Source organism: Agrilus planipennis, unplaced genomic scaffold (assembly GCF_000699045.2).
Source record: "Agrilus planipennis isolate EAB-ADULT unplaced genomic scaffold, Apla_2.0 scaffold48, whole genome shotgun sequence".
Classification (NCBI taxonomy): Eukaryota; Metazoa; Arthropoda; class Insecta; order Coleoptera; family Buprestidae; genus Agrilus; species Agrilus planipennis.
In genome coordinates this window covers 691,044-703,787 of record NW_020438937.1, presented here as the reverse complement: position 1 = coordinate 703,787, position 12,744 = coordinate 691,044, and the positions used below count along the sequence as shown (strand labels likewise).

Sequence of the window (12,744 nt, the reverse complement as noted above, 5' to 3'; positions counted from 1 at the left end):
GGAAAATTCTTTCAGATTCTTGTTTTGAGTTCAATAAAATCCATTAGCTTAATTCTTGAATATTTTAGTAACCCCAAAGTATTTTGAATTTTCTGTTGATGACTAACTGTTCTTATACTGACACGAATTTTTGATTTAAATCCAATAAATATGTGAAAAAAAATGTAGTATTACCTACATAGATTGATCAACATTGCTCTTGATCTGCATTAAGATATTTTTTATTTTCAATAAAGAATTTTTTTTGTATATATTGTATAGGTAATAACAGTAAAATTTTCTTAATCGACTCTGTCTGATACATTTGACTTCAAGAATTTTTCAGCAGTGTGTTAAATTTCAGACTTTAACTAACATTACAGGTACAATATTCTCACATTGAATATGTACAGTTTCATAAGTTCGAATCGAAAATAGTTAAATCGTGAATAGTGAATATGCGAATAGTGAGAGGTTACCATTTTTGTCATTTCCAACAGATAGAGCTTGAGACTTAAAAATTCGTGACAAATCGGATTTCGATCCGCCTTAATTGTTTCTAATACAGTTAGCAAATTGAGATAAAGAGGCAACCGATAGATGGTCATAATAAGCAACTGTACCATGTGAGAACGTGCATTCTGCTAAGGAGCCAGCTAATGAAAGGTAATGGAATTCCTTCAGCATGAAATCGATCGATGGCGAGAAAGAACTAAGCACCAGCGAAGCTGTTAAAGGTGATGGCGTGTGATGATGTACTGAACGAAAGAAAGAAACGAGGAACGTTGAGCGGCCGGGTAGAAGGACTATCAGCAATCTATAACAGCCTGTAATGAGTAGCCGCGTCGCGAATTGATTATGATTAATAGGGGGCACGAAGATAAAGACCATCGTCGGCCTTTTGGCTTGGCCATCATCGGTATGTAATGTTGATACCACTGACTAAAAACCCAAAGAAACAAGAAACAACTGAATTGCATGTTAGAACTATCAGAAAACCACAACCAACTAAACAAACAGCAATTGGAAATGGGACACAGATGTTAATTTTTGTTTGTGTTTGGACAATTTTTATACCTACCTATTTTCTACTTTGAAAGTACTAATAAATGCAAACGACAACGGTTTGGTTTTCATTGCAGTCGCATCAAGTGGAGTTTTCTTATCACAGTGTCATTATAAATTGATGTCATAATCCTGATTGGTTAACAAAATTCGACATTGTCACTTTGGAGTGGGATTGTTTTCAATCAGTTGTTACCAATGTTGCCTTTTTGACCTGACAATCTGATTGATTTATTACTGTTTTTCTTTTTTTCGAATTTTTAATAATTAAGAATATATGGTTTCGTTATTATTATGATTATTTTTTTCTTTTTTTTCACTCTGATTAAGTCACCCCGACTGAGAGGGGAAATCTTCAAAAGACACCCAGCCGTCCGTACGACTGGGTAGTGTTGGATACCAGAAAAAGGTGTCCTCGGACCTACCGACAAAAACCTACTGTTGCATATCAAACACAATTCAATACTACATATATACAAATACCTATTTTTTTCACAAGTGCAACATTTTATTTTCACACTCATGTACAACGAATCCAATATACATTCACTTATCACAGATACCGTCACCTTTCGAAAATAATTTATTCATTGCAATTCATTCGAATGTTCTTGTGATTTTGCTTACGAACGATAATAATCTACTGATTATCGTTTAATAATCAGAAAAATTAGGATTCAATTGAATAGTAGTGTTCTCTTTACTTACGGAATGTTACTATAATAATAATAATTTCAAAACTATTGAAAATTTAAGTGTTTCTGAGGAATTGATAATAAGTAAAGAAAAAGCTACAACAAAAAAGCAATGGACAGGAACCTTCCGGAGCAAGGGGTCTTGGTGTCCCTGTACGATTTTTTGCCAAACCCCTACCGTAAGTACGATGATTTTTCCTGATTTCAATAACGAGAGCTTAGCATAACATCCCACATAAGGAATCATATCACCACAGGAAGAAAAAGAGGATGATGTTAAAATTCATTCCTTATGAAAAGTAGTAAATGCGATTTCTTATTCGGGAACGAATGTTGCGCTTTTGTCCCTAAAATAATGGGAAAGCATCGTACTTTCTGTAGGGGTATATGGTCATTATTATAAGGTCGTCAGTCCTAAGACTGGTTGGACATGCACCACCACACTCTTTCTTATCCTGAGCGAATCTTCGCATTTCCCTAAAACTAGAAAAACCCACATCCTGAACTATTTGCGAACAGTAATCTAACCTAGGTCTATCTCTACCCCTCCTAACTCCCGTTTCTGCCTTTAATGTGACTCTGACTAGACCTAGAAGGTGTCCTATACCAATCTATCTCGCCTATTTCTTATTGACTTCCATAGAATCTTCTGTTCTCCTATTCCTTTTAATATCTCTTCATTTATAACTTTCTTTATTCACGGTATCCTTATCATTCGCCTGTAACACCAATTTCGAAGGCTTCTAACCTTTTCTTTTCCGCAGCGCCCACCGTCCATTTTCGCACTCGTACAGCGCCGCGCTCCAAACATACACCATTAACAAACATTTTCGAATTTCTAAATCAACCGTTCGCAAGCATAGAAGTGACCTCTTTTTATTGAAGGCGACCCAACCCTGCGTTATCCTCTGTTGGAAATGAAAAACTAAATTTAATCAATTGTTGTGTTTTGTTAATCTTGTATTTTACTATATGATTTCTTAGAATGAAAACTCTTGTATTGTTTGTTTTACTATTGTGGCGGCGACGCTCGATCGCATACATGCAGTGCGAACAAAATTATGTCTATGAGAATGAGTTATGTATCCGGTCGAGATCGATATGTATAAAGAAACATTTTTGGTACTGAAGAATATTAAGTCGTTCAATAAACGTTCAGCAGAATAGAAGTGTTTTCTTGTTCAGTCGAATTGTAACAGACATAAAGATAATAAAAATCTTAACAGGTTATGGGCCCAGGGCGCAAGTGAGTGTTACAATTAAACTGAAGGGCTATTTGGGGTGTGACTAGTATCTTTCGTGTAGTACACTCATTGGCGAAAAAATGGAAGACAAGCCAAAGGTTGAAAAACTTCGCGATGCTGACAACTGGCAACAGTGGCAGTTCGTTATCAGTACGTTGCTTGATAGTGAGGATGCTCTGGAGGTATGTGATGGTACCTTCGTTAAACCTACATCTACAGATGAAGATTACGAGCGGTTGATAAAGAAATGGACAAAGTCCGACCGTGTTGCAAGAAAAATCATTGTGACAACAGTGGAGCCAAAACCGTTACGACTGTTGATGAATTGCGAAGATGCAAGGGAAATGTGGCTAAAACTACATAGCGTATATGACTTAAAGTCTGACGAGAGTCTGGCTTTGATTCAGAAACAATTTTTTGAATTCAAATGGGACTCTACGATGAAGGTAGCTGAGCACATTTCAAAACTAGAGCAAATGGCGAGTAAGATGAAGAAGCTTGGAGGTGCTATTCCGGATTCGATGCTGATGTCCAGGATATTATCGGTGCTACCGTCCAAATTTAACCATTTCCATAGTGCATGGGATTCAACAGACAAAACGAAAAGGACTCTTGAAGTTTTAACAACTCGTTTAATAACGGAGGAGTTGAGGTTTCAAAAACAAGAAGATGATGTTGAAGAAATGACGACGGCGTTGGTGTCTAAAACAAAGTTTCAACACAAGAATTCCCAACAGAAGAAAGTGATGAAGTGTTACACGTGCGGGAAGAAGGGTCATTTTCGTAAAGATTGTTCGGGTTGCGCGAAGTGTGGTTCGAAAAGACATTTACAGAAGAACTGTCCTGAAACCGGGAACCAACAGAAACAAATGCATAACGAAAAACAAGCATTTGTTGGAATTACCGATTTGGTGAAGGGTTCTGATTTATGGATAATTGATTCCGGCTCATCGAATCATATTACCAAGCGAAGGGACTGGTTTTGTGAATATAGAGACTTTTCGGAACCGGTAATGATACGCGTCGGTAACGGAGAGTCAATTGCGGCTCTGGGAACTGGAAAAATTGACGTCGAAACTTACGCAAACGGAGTTTGGTTATCGGGAACTCTTCACGATGTTCTGTATGTACCAAAGATAGCTCACAATTTATTCTCAGTGAAGGTCGCAGCCAAAAAGGGTGTTGATTTTGTAGTAAACAATAACGGGGAAAACTGCATGTTTTTGCGCGACGGGAAAGTAGTGGCGATGGGCGTAGAAGCTGAAAGTCTTTATCGGCTAGCTGTGCGTGTAATAAAACCACCGGCCGAGGGTGCGAGCGCGGATGTATGTGTTTTCACAAAAACAAATGTCGATAATATTCAGTTATGGCATGAAAGGCTGGGACACCAAAGTAAGAAACATGTGCAGGGGTTAATGAAGCAGTTTGGACTGGACCTGACCTACGATAATGATGTTTGTGATGGGTGCGCTTTCGGCAAGAATCACCGGCAGAGTATAGGAAATCGCAGAGAAGCACGAACAAACAAACCACGTGAATTGATCCATATGGATGTGTGTGGGCCAATGCATGTCAAATCGCTGGGTCAGAAACGATACTATTTACTATTCAAAGATGATTATAGTAAATATAGAGTTATATACTTCATTAGAGAAAAATCTGAAGTGGTAGAAAAACTTAAACAGTTCCTAAATGAAATAGAGACACAGTTTAACGAAAAAGTGAAGGAAGTCCAAAGCGATGGTGGAAAAGAGTTTGTTAATAAAGACGTGACATCATATTTAACAAATAAAGGAATAAAACATTCGGTGACTGTACCCTACACACCCGAGCAAAATGGTGTTGTCGAGAGGGAAAATCGTACAATTGTCGAAGCGGCGAGGTCGATGTTGTATTCGGGCAAAAATCTTCCGAATTTCTTGTGGGCTGAGGCCATGAATACCGCTGTGTACATTTTGAATCGTACGGGATCTACACGGATACCAGGACAAACTCCAATGGAATTATGGTGTGGAAAACGGGCGGATATTCAACATCTGAAAGTCTTCGGCACGGAGTGTTTTGTCCACATTCCGAAGGAGAGGAGACGCAAGTTGGACAAAAAGTCATACAGGGGTTATCTAATGGGGTACTTAGAAAACGTGCAAGGATATCGTGTCTGGGTACCAGAACAACGCGACGTGATTGTTANTGGAAGGTTGCTCCTCGGTGCCCTTGTTTTGGTCGGGAGACCCACTCGGTTCCTCTGATGAAGTTTTTGAGTTGTCGGAAGGTTGCTCCTCGGTGCCCTTGTTTTGGTCGGGAGACCCACTCTGTTACTCTGGTTTTTGGAGTTGTTGGAAGGTTGTTCCTCGGTGCCCTTGTTGTGGTCGGGAGACCCTCTCTGTTTCTCCGGATTTTGGCGGTCTGTCTAGTTGTCCCAGTTCTGTCCTCGTTGCCTCTTTGGGTCGGGAGACTGTAGCAGCAACTATCACCTTTTTGAACTCACTTTTCGGTTGTTCCTAATTTCACTTTGCCGAACTTTCGGACGTCGCGGGTACGGGATCACTTTGCCGGATGTACGCTTGCAAAACAGGAAACTCACCGAAAATCCGTCACGACTGCGCCAGTTTTGTTTTAAGTCCTCCGAAAGTTGTTTTTAAAAATTTATTTTAAAAAACGTTGTGGGGACTGAGAAGGTTACCAAGCTTTTTTCGTGAGTTCAAAGTTATTTATTTATCTAGTACATCAATACTCAATACAAGTGGAAAATGTTACTAGGTAAAATGGGTTGTAGGTTCTTACGTCTAGATGGTAGACGCGCTGGTAACAATCTAAAGATTTATAATTAAAAAGAACAATAAGAAAACTTAAATGCTAACTATGCAAAAGCAGTTTCCAGTTCAGACTTGTTATCAAGGCTCCAACGTGAGAGCAGACCTATGTCAGCACTTTTTTATATAGATTACAACAATGTAGCCTGGATAACTCCCATTTGTAATGAACGCTGTATGCATGTGTGAATATGTATGTAAGTATGAATGAACAGTTGGTGCACCGGATGTGACTGACCATATTTTAAAGTTCGCCCCCCGCGGTCACGCAGGCGGATCCTAGTGTGAAACAATACGTTCTCATTTAAACACGTGTTTACCAAAGCTTCTACTCCACTCTATATTGTTATACAGAGGTCAGTCGAAAATTTCAGGAGCCCTGAAACACATGAAGGAGGAAATTCGTACTTTTGCCTCATCGTAAAGTAGGCGGCAGTCGCGCATCGTCTGCGGGTGCAACTTGATACTGTGCAATTCTATCGCGGCCATCAGCTAAATAATAAGTCAATTATTTATGATGTGCATGAAACATATACATAAAATATAAATGATATTAAATAATAAACAATTTAGATCAGACCCCTTTTTCCTAACATTTGTATTTGTCATCAAGTATATCGAAAATCTAACTTCGCTCAGTTGAGGCGTCGAATATGGTAATGATCGCCAAGGCTCTCTTTTTAAACTTTTCTCTACTCAATATGCAGAAATGTCCAACAAAAATTCATAGTCATTCGTACCTGTTGTCTTTGACTCTAATGTTCATGCATAAATGTACATTCTTCCCTTCCGTACCAGTATTTTTGTTTTACTTTTATTTATTTTTATAGAATACTGTTTTGTCAACACCGCTTCCATTTTATTTAAAGCTATCTCTAACTCCTCCTTGCTAGATGCTAATACTGCTGTATCAGCATACTAAGCATACTAATCTTTTGTCCTTGTATATCTATCCCTACAGTGTACTGTCTTTAATGATGTTGATCGCGTCTTCAATATATAGATTAAAAAGTAGCGGTGACAGTGTGCATCCCTGTCTGACTCCCTTCCTATTATATGGTATATAGATATAAGGAAACAATTCCAACAAATAAATGTTTAATTTCTATGTGTGGTGAACTTTTCGCCTTATCACTAATATATTACACGTAGTGTATGTATTAACTGCGCGAATTGTGCATTATTCCCAAAACTGAAGTACAGTTAAGTCACCATGGACTTGTTATGGTCACCTATCAATTCGAGTTAAGGCCAGGTGCAAATAAAAAAATAAAAGTTGGCTCAGGGGGTAACGGCCGGCAATTTGGCGATCGCGGTATCAATTAAAGGCGGTCGTGGCGAAATCACGTACACCTTATTAGCCATACTTACCAGTTTGCTTATAGTGTGATCGTGATTCTTGTTGAGATTCGCCCAGCACGTTCGTCACTCACGTGCTCCGCAGGTGATACCGTGCTATTAGATGAACAAGATATATGTATGTATGTATGTACCATTGCCAAAAAGAGACAAAACGAGCGTTCGTGAGCATCATATGATTTATTTGAAAATACAAAATATTTTTATCTTGCATTTAAATACTTTTTTGAGAAAAGCATTTTGTGTTTAATTTAAAATACTTTTCTAATCGTATTTTCTATTTGTAAAATGCAAAACAAATTTTTGACGTTCAAAGTCTTGCTAGTATCAGCGATCAAGCATTATATAAAATAATGAATGAAAGTTGCTTACATTATTGGCCATTGAAGGTATTAGAAGCTTAAAAAGGGACAAAGAGACACTCCATGTACGCCGTCTAATTCTTTAACTGAAGAAAACCGAAAAAATTCTAAACTCCTTGGAAGTGGATAATCTAAAATATTTGATCGATTTGATTTCCGGGTTCAATGTCATGGTCCACCGAATTTTGTTCCAAATTGATATCGTTCTCCTATTACAATGTGTAAAAGATCAAAAACAAAATGGGGTTGTAAACATTTTGATATAAAATGATTGATGTTATTTGCAACCCCTTTGGCTCTGACCTTTCATGCTAAACAAACTATTTTGGCATCAATGTCTTTTTTCCAATTAAAACGGGTGACAAAGGCAAATAAGGAAGTATACAAAAGAATTATTTGTTGCTGAACTGAAGAAATTATAACATAAAGACAGAAAAACTATATCTTAATAACTTCAAACAAAAAAATATGTATCATACTCAATCTTCGCAGCTGGTGATATAGTGCAAACACCTATTAGTCTAGAAAAACTTCAATATTTAAAAAATGAGCAAATGCCTGCAATGTTTTCTTAAAAAATGTTTTATACTTAAGTAAACGTAGAAAATTAGATAGGTACTACAAAAAAGTATTTATTTGAAAAAAGTATTTTGAAAATATGTATTTTGCATTTTTAGCATTTAAAATACACAGACCGTACAGTTTCATCTCTATTGATAGCACAACCAATCCTGCATGCTTTTCTTAGGCTATAGATCGGCAATAGTTTTTAAAACTTCTTTCAATATTTGCACGCACCTAGAGCCCGGCCCTGCATAAGATAAGCTGATATTGTTTACAATGACGATGTCTCACCACTAGTACTATTACTGATTTTGAATTGCTGTTGTCGGTGGGGTAGGAGATAATAAGCTGAATTAGTGTTATTAGATTTTATTTTATCAAAATCTAAAACTAGGACTATTACACTTGCATTAGCAAAACTATGTTTGCATAGTACTTAAATTAATTACGAGGGTCTTAAATTAGGGTGTAAGATAAGAAGTCGAAATAGCTTTTGAGACTTAAATTCACTTCTTTTTTGGTTCCACCCCAATTCTATTTTCTAGGACATTCCGTGAAGTGAGCTATGCTCAAAAGTAATTTACATGTAGTGAGGAAAATATAGTTTTATTTAAATCGTTAGAGGAATTAAACACAATCCCCATTTGGATTTCAAACATTAATTAGCACCCTTTCTCGCAAACATTGTACCAGGCTTATTTCCGCTTTTGATGGAAATTAATGTATTAATGGGAAAACAAAGGCGTCGCCTTTTCCTCGAATTTTGCGATGGACCTCCTATGTCGAAATAACGACCGATTCCTCATTCCTATTCAGTTTCTTCAGAAATTTAGGACCATTCCGTAGCGTTTTCGACGACCGGAGTGCCAATAATAACAATAACGTCCATCCATCTGTAGATAAATCGCCGCGGCCACATAGTAATATCTCGTTCCGTTCTTTTAAAGTTCTTAAATTATTTATGCAGTGTGACTTCGCCCATTTGTAATGAACGCTGTATGCATGTGTGAATATGTATGTAAGTATGAATGAACAGTTGGTGCACCGGATGTGACTGACCATATTTTAAAGTTCGCCCCCCGCGGTCACGCAGGCGGATCCTAGTGTGAAACAATACGTTCTCATTTAAACACGTGTTTACCAAAGCTTCTACTCCACTCTATATTGTTATACAGAGGTCAGTCGAAAATTTCAGGAGCCCTGAAACACATGAAGGAGGAAATTCGTACTTTTGCCTCATCGTAAAGTAGGCGGCAGTCGCGCATCGTCTGCGGGTGCAACTTGATACTGTGCAATTCTATCGCGGCCATCAGCTAAATAATAAGTCAATTATTTATGATGTGCATGAAACATATACATAAAATATAAATGATATTAAATAATAAACAATTTAGATCAGACCCCTTTTTCCTAACATTTGTATTTGTCATCAAGTATATCGAAAATCTAACTTCGCTCAGTTGAGGCGTCGAATATGGTAATGATCGCCAAGGCTCTCTTTTTAAACTTTTCTCTACTCAATATGCAGAAATGTCCAACAAAAATTCATAGTCATTCGTACCTGTTGTCTTTGACTCTAATGTTCATGCATAAATGTACATACTAAATTAAGGCGAATCCAATGTTTACATAAGTATGTGATGATATGCATTAAATGCATTATGTCTATAGCTATTTAAAGTAGTTTATATTTTTACTCATTTATTTATATTTATTTGAATGTTTATTAAAAAATGTTATTTGATTTATTTGAAATTTTAGCATCGTTACTTTCTTAATGCGAATGGCAAATCATTTATTTATAAAATATAAAATAATACTTAAAAAAAAATTTAACTAATCCTAAGTTTTATCTTTTCAGGCTTTTATCTGTAAAGTTCAAAATCAGTCTGCAAAGTTCTAAGACCTGCAAACCACTCTACACACATGTAAGATGGGTTATCTATATTGTAGAAGTAATTGAAAATCAATTAATTTTGTAAAGAGAAATCGTTTGAAAATTATAAGATGGTCATTTAGATATTATATTTCATTTCAATCTTGGAACATCTTTCTGGAAATAAGATTTATCTCCTGGCATATACTAATAATTTTTAAACGTTTCAATAAACTGTTTAGAAATTGTCCTTATAGATGCTATTTTTTTTAAATGATTTAATAAAATTTATTGTCCAGTGATTATTCTTTTTATTGTTATTTTTTAATTGAAAGAAAACAAGTAATTAAACTGTTGCATTCTATTAAATCAAATTTACTTATATACACTTTTATAGTACAAATTCAAAATAAATCAGTATTCAAAAATAATACCCTCTATATCTTAAATGATTTCATAATTTTTTAAAACTTAATAAGATACTTTACATCTGCATTTTATTAATATCATTTGCTAGCTGCTCTTTACCGAATAAATTACCCACAAAAGGCACTACTCCAAGAAGTACATAGTTAACGAAAGAAAAGGTAACTTACAATGAACTATTTAGCTAATAAAAATGTTGGAAAGACAATTATACTATGAATACATTAGTTTTATGTATTAATATAAACTTATTTTTGTATCTGAAACGGTAATAAACAACAACACATAGTAATTTCAAATGTTTATAATAGTTAAAACTATTTTAGAAGGCGTACAGTTGTTCTGGTAACCAGTTTGTTGCAAAGTACCAAATGAACTTTCATCAAAAAGTTAACAGTACATGAGATTTATGGTGTGATATACATATTTATCTACACAAACAAGCATTCATTTTAATTAATGATTTCAGACTTCTTTAGTGTATTTATTAATGCAGGTATTACATTTAGTTTATGTGTTTTTATTATGAAGTTATTTAAAAGAAAGAACATTGTCCAGATCAAAATGTAGTGACCAAGTACCACCTCATGGTGGATTGAAGTACATTTTAACTCATTACTATGCCTTAAATCAGGAATCCATAGTATAATAAGAATACTCTTAAAATAAGATTTAACTTTGAAAGAGAATCTATGTACTAATGATTTAATTCAAACACAAGTTGCAACTTAAAACCATATCAATAGATCATCATGTAAGGAAGGGCATAAAGAAATCTGTGGGTAAATGCCTACTTGTAGAGGGAATTGATTCTAAAGGTAGATTTGCAACAAACTCATATGCTCAACTACTTAACAGTATAATGACATGTGTTCCATTGGCAGTATTTGCAGGTCGGTTAGATTGTAATTCCTGCTATTCATTATTAACATCATTAGAAAGATATCAGCAAAGCACATTCTGTTATTAATGCACATTGTTGCTCACTTCCTCTTTACATGTCAATCTTGGTAGTCTTCTTTACTTGCTTTTTGTACTTCCTAGAACAAATTAGAAGATAATTACTTTACATGTACCTTTCGATGCATAGGTGGTTTACATATCACAGTCCTTTTGGTCCCATTTGAAAGTTATGCTTTCTATCAGTAGTATCTGTTGTGTAGTTTTATCAGATGGTTTAATTATATTTTAACAAACATTCAGGACTGAAAGGTAATTGCTGAAAATAAAATAAATTAATAAATGAATGTTAACCCAGTAGAAACGTTAAATATATTATACTTTTTACACTTACTGCAGTAAATCAAAATGTAAATATAACCTTTATTTAAACTATCAATGAATTCATTCGAACATAATGAATGACGCTCAAGTTAAGTAAAATTTAATAAAAACACCGAAATATGTTAAGGACAGCACTTATTTCTGTTTATTTCTTCATTATTCTTTAGTTTTAAGATTGTACCACTTACAAACAACATAAAAGCATAACCCGATTGCCGTTGTTTTAATTAAAGAAACAGAATTATACAAAAATGTATGATTTATGTTTAATTTGTGACAGAGCTAATTTAGTAGCCTAAAACTTTAAGTATATAATTATCTACATTTTAGTGTTATTTAGTTATTAATTACATTTTTAAACATTTTCCTAATTAAATTAGATAAGGTGTTATGTAACCACTTCCAGCGAAAGTTACTAAAAGTTACTAGAAGTTACTACAAAAGTAACCAAAAAACCAAAGGTGTGTTCAGACGAAAGGTGTAAGAAATTTTATATTTCCCAAGCTCTTTATGCTCTCCTAGTACAAAAATCGAAAATTTTAACTTCGCGTTTGGAAATTTAAACGTGTCCGGCGCCTTCGCCAAAATTTAACACATGAACGTAGGGAAATGGAATTGTATCAAAGGTTGCCTATGCGTAACTAAGGAGTTTATTAATTAAAAACCCACTTATTTAAACAAAATTAAATGTGAGAATAACGTCCTAATGGATAGTTAATATTTTTTTTAAATTGCTGAAGGAAATTAATTATTATCCAGTGATTATTCTTGTTATTAATAATATTTATTAGATTAATGTCAAAACAAGAAATTAAGCTGCTGTATTTTATTGAAACAAATTTATTGTAACTTTTACAGTACAAATTCAAGATAAGTCTGCAAATAATTTCCTCACAAGTGAAACCTTTAATATCTTAAATCACAATTTCTAAATTTTTAAATGTGACTAGGATACTTAAAAGTTGTAACATTTATCAGTTACTTTTTACCGAATCAATTACAGAAAAAGGACTACTTCAAAAAGTATCTACCAAATAAAACGAAGGATAACTTACAATAAACTATTTAGCTAATAAA

At 34.8% G+C, this 12,744-nt stretch overlaps 1 long non-coding RNA gene across 2 annotated transcripts; it reads right to left on the bottom strand.

Annotated features, from left to right (window-relative positions):
• Positions 1–10,303: 10,303 nt before the first annotated feature.
• On the bottom strand, positions 10,304–11,886 carry LOC108732512. 2 transcript variants are annotated; one of them, XR_003231083.1, is made up of 3 exons: positions 11,678–11,886; positions 11,483–11,602; positions 10,304–11,423 (listed from the first exon to the last, which is right to left on the bottom strand). It is a non-coding gene; the product is annotated as an uncharacterized LOC108732512 (long non-coding RNA). The 2 variants fall into 2 exon arrangements; XR_003231082.1 differs by having other exon boundaries at positions 10,304–11,602.
• Between the last annotated feature and the right edge of the window lie 858 nt (positions 11,887–12,744).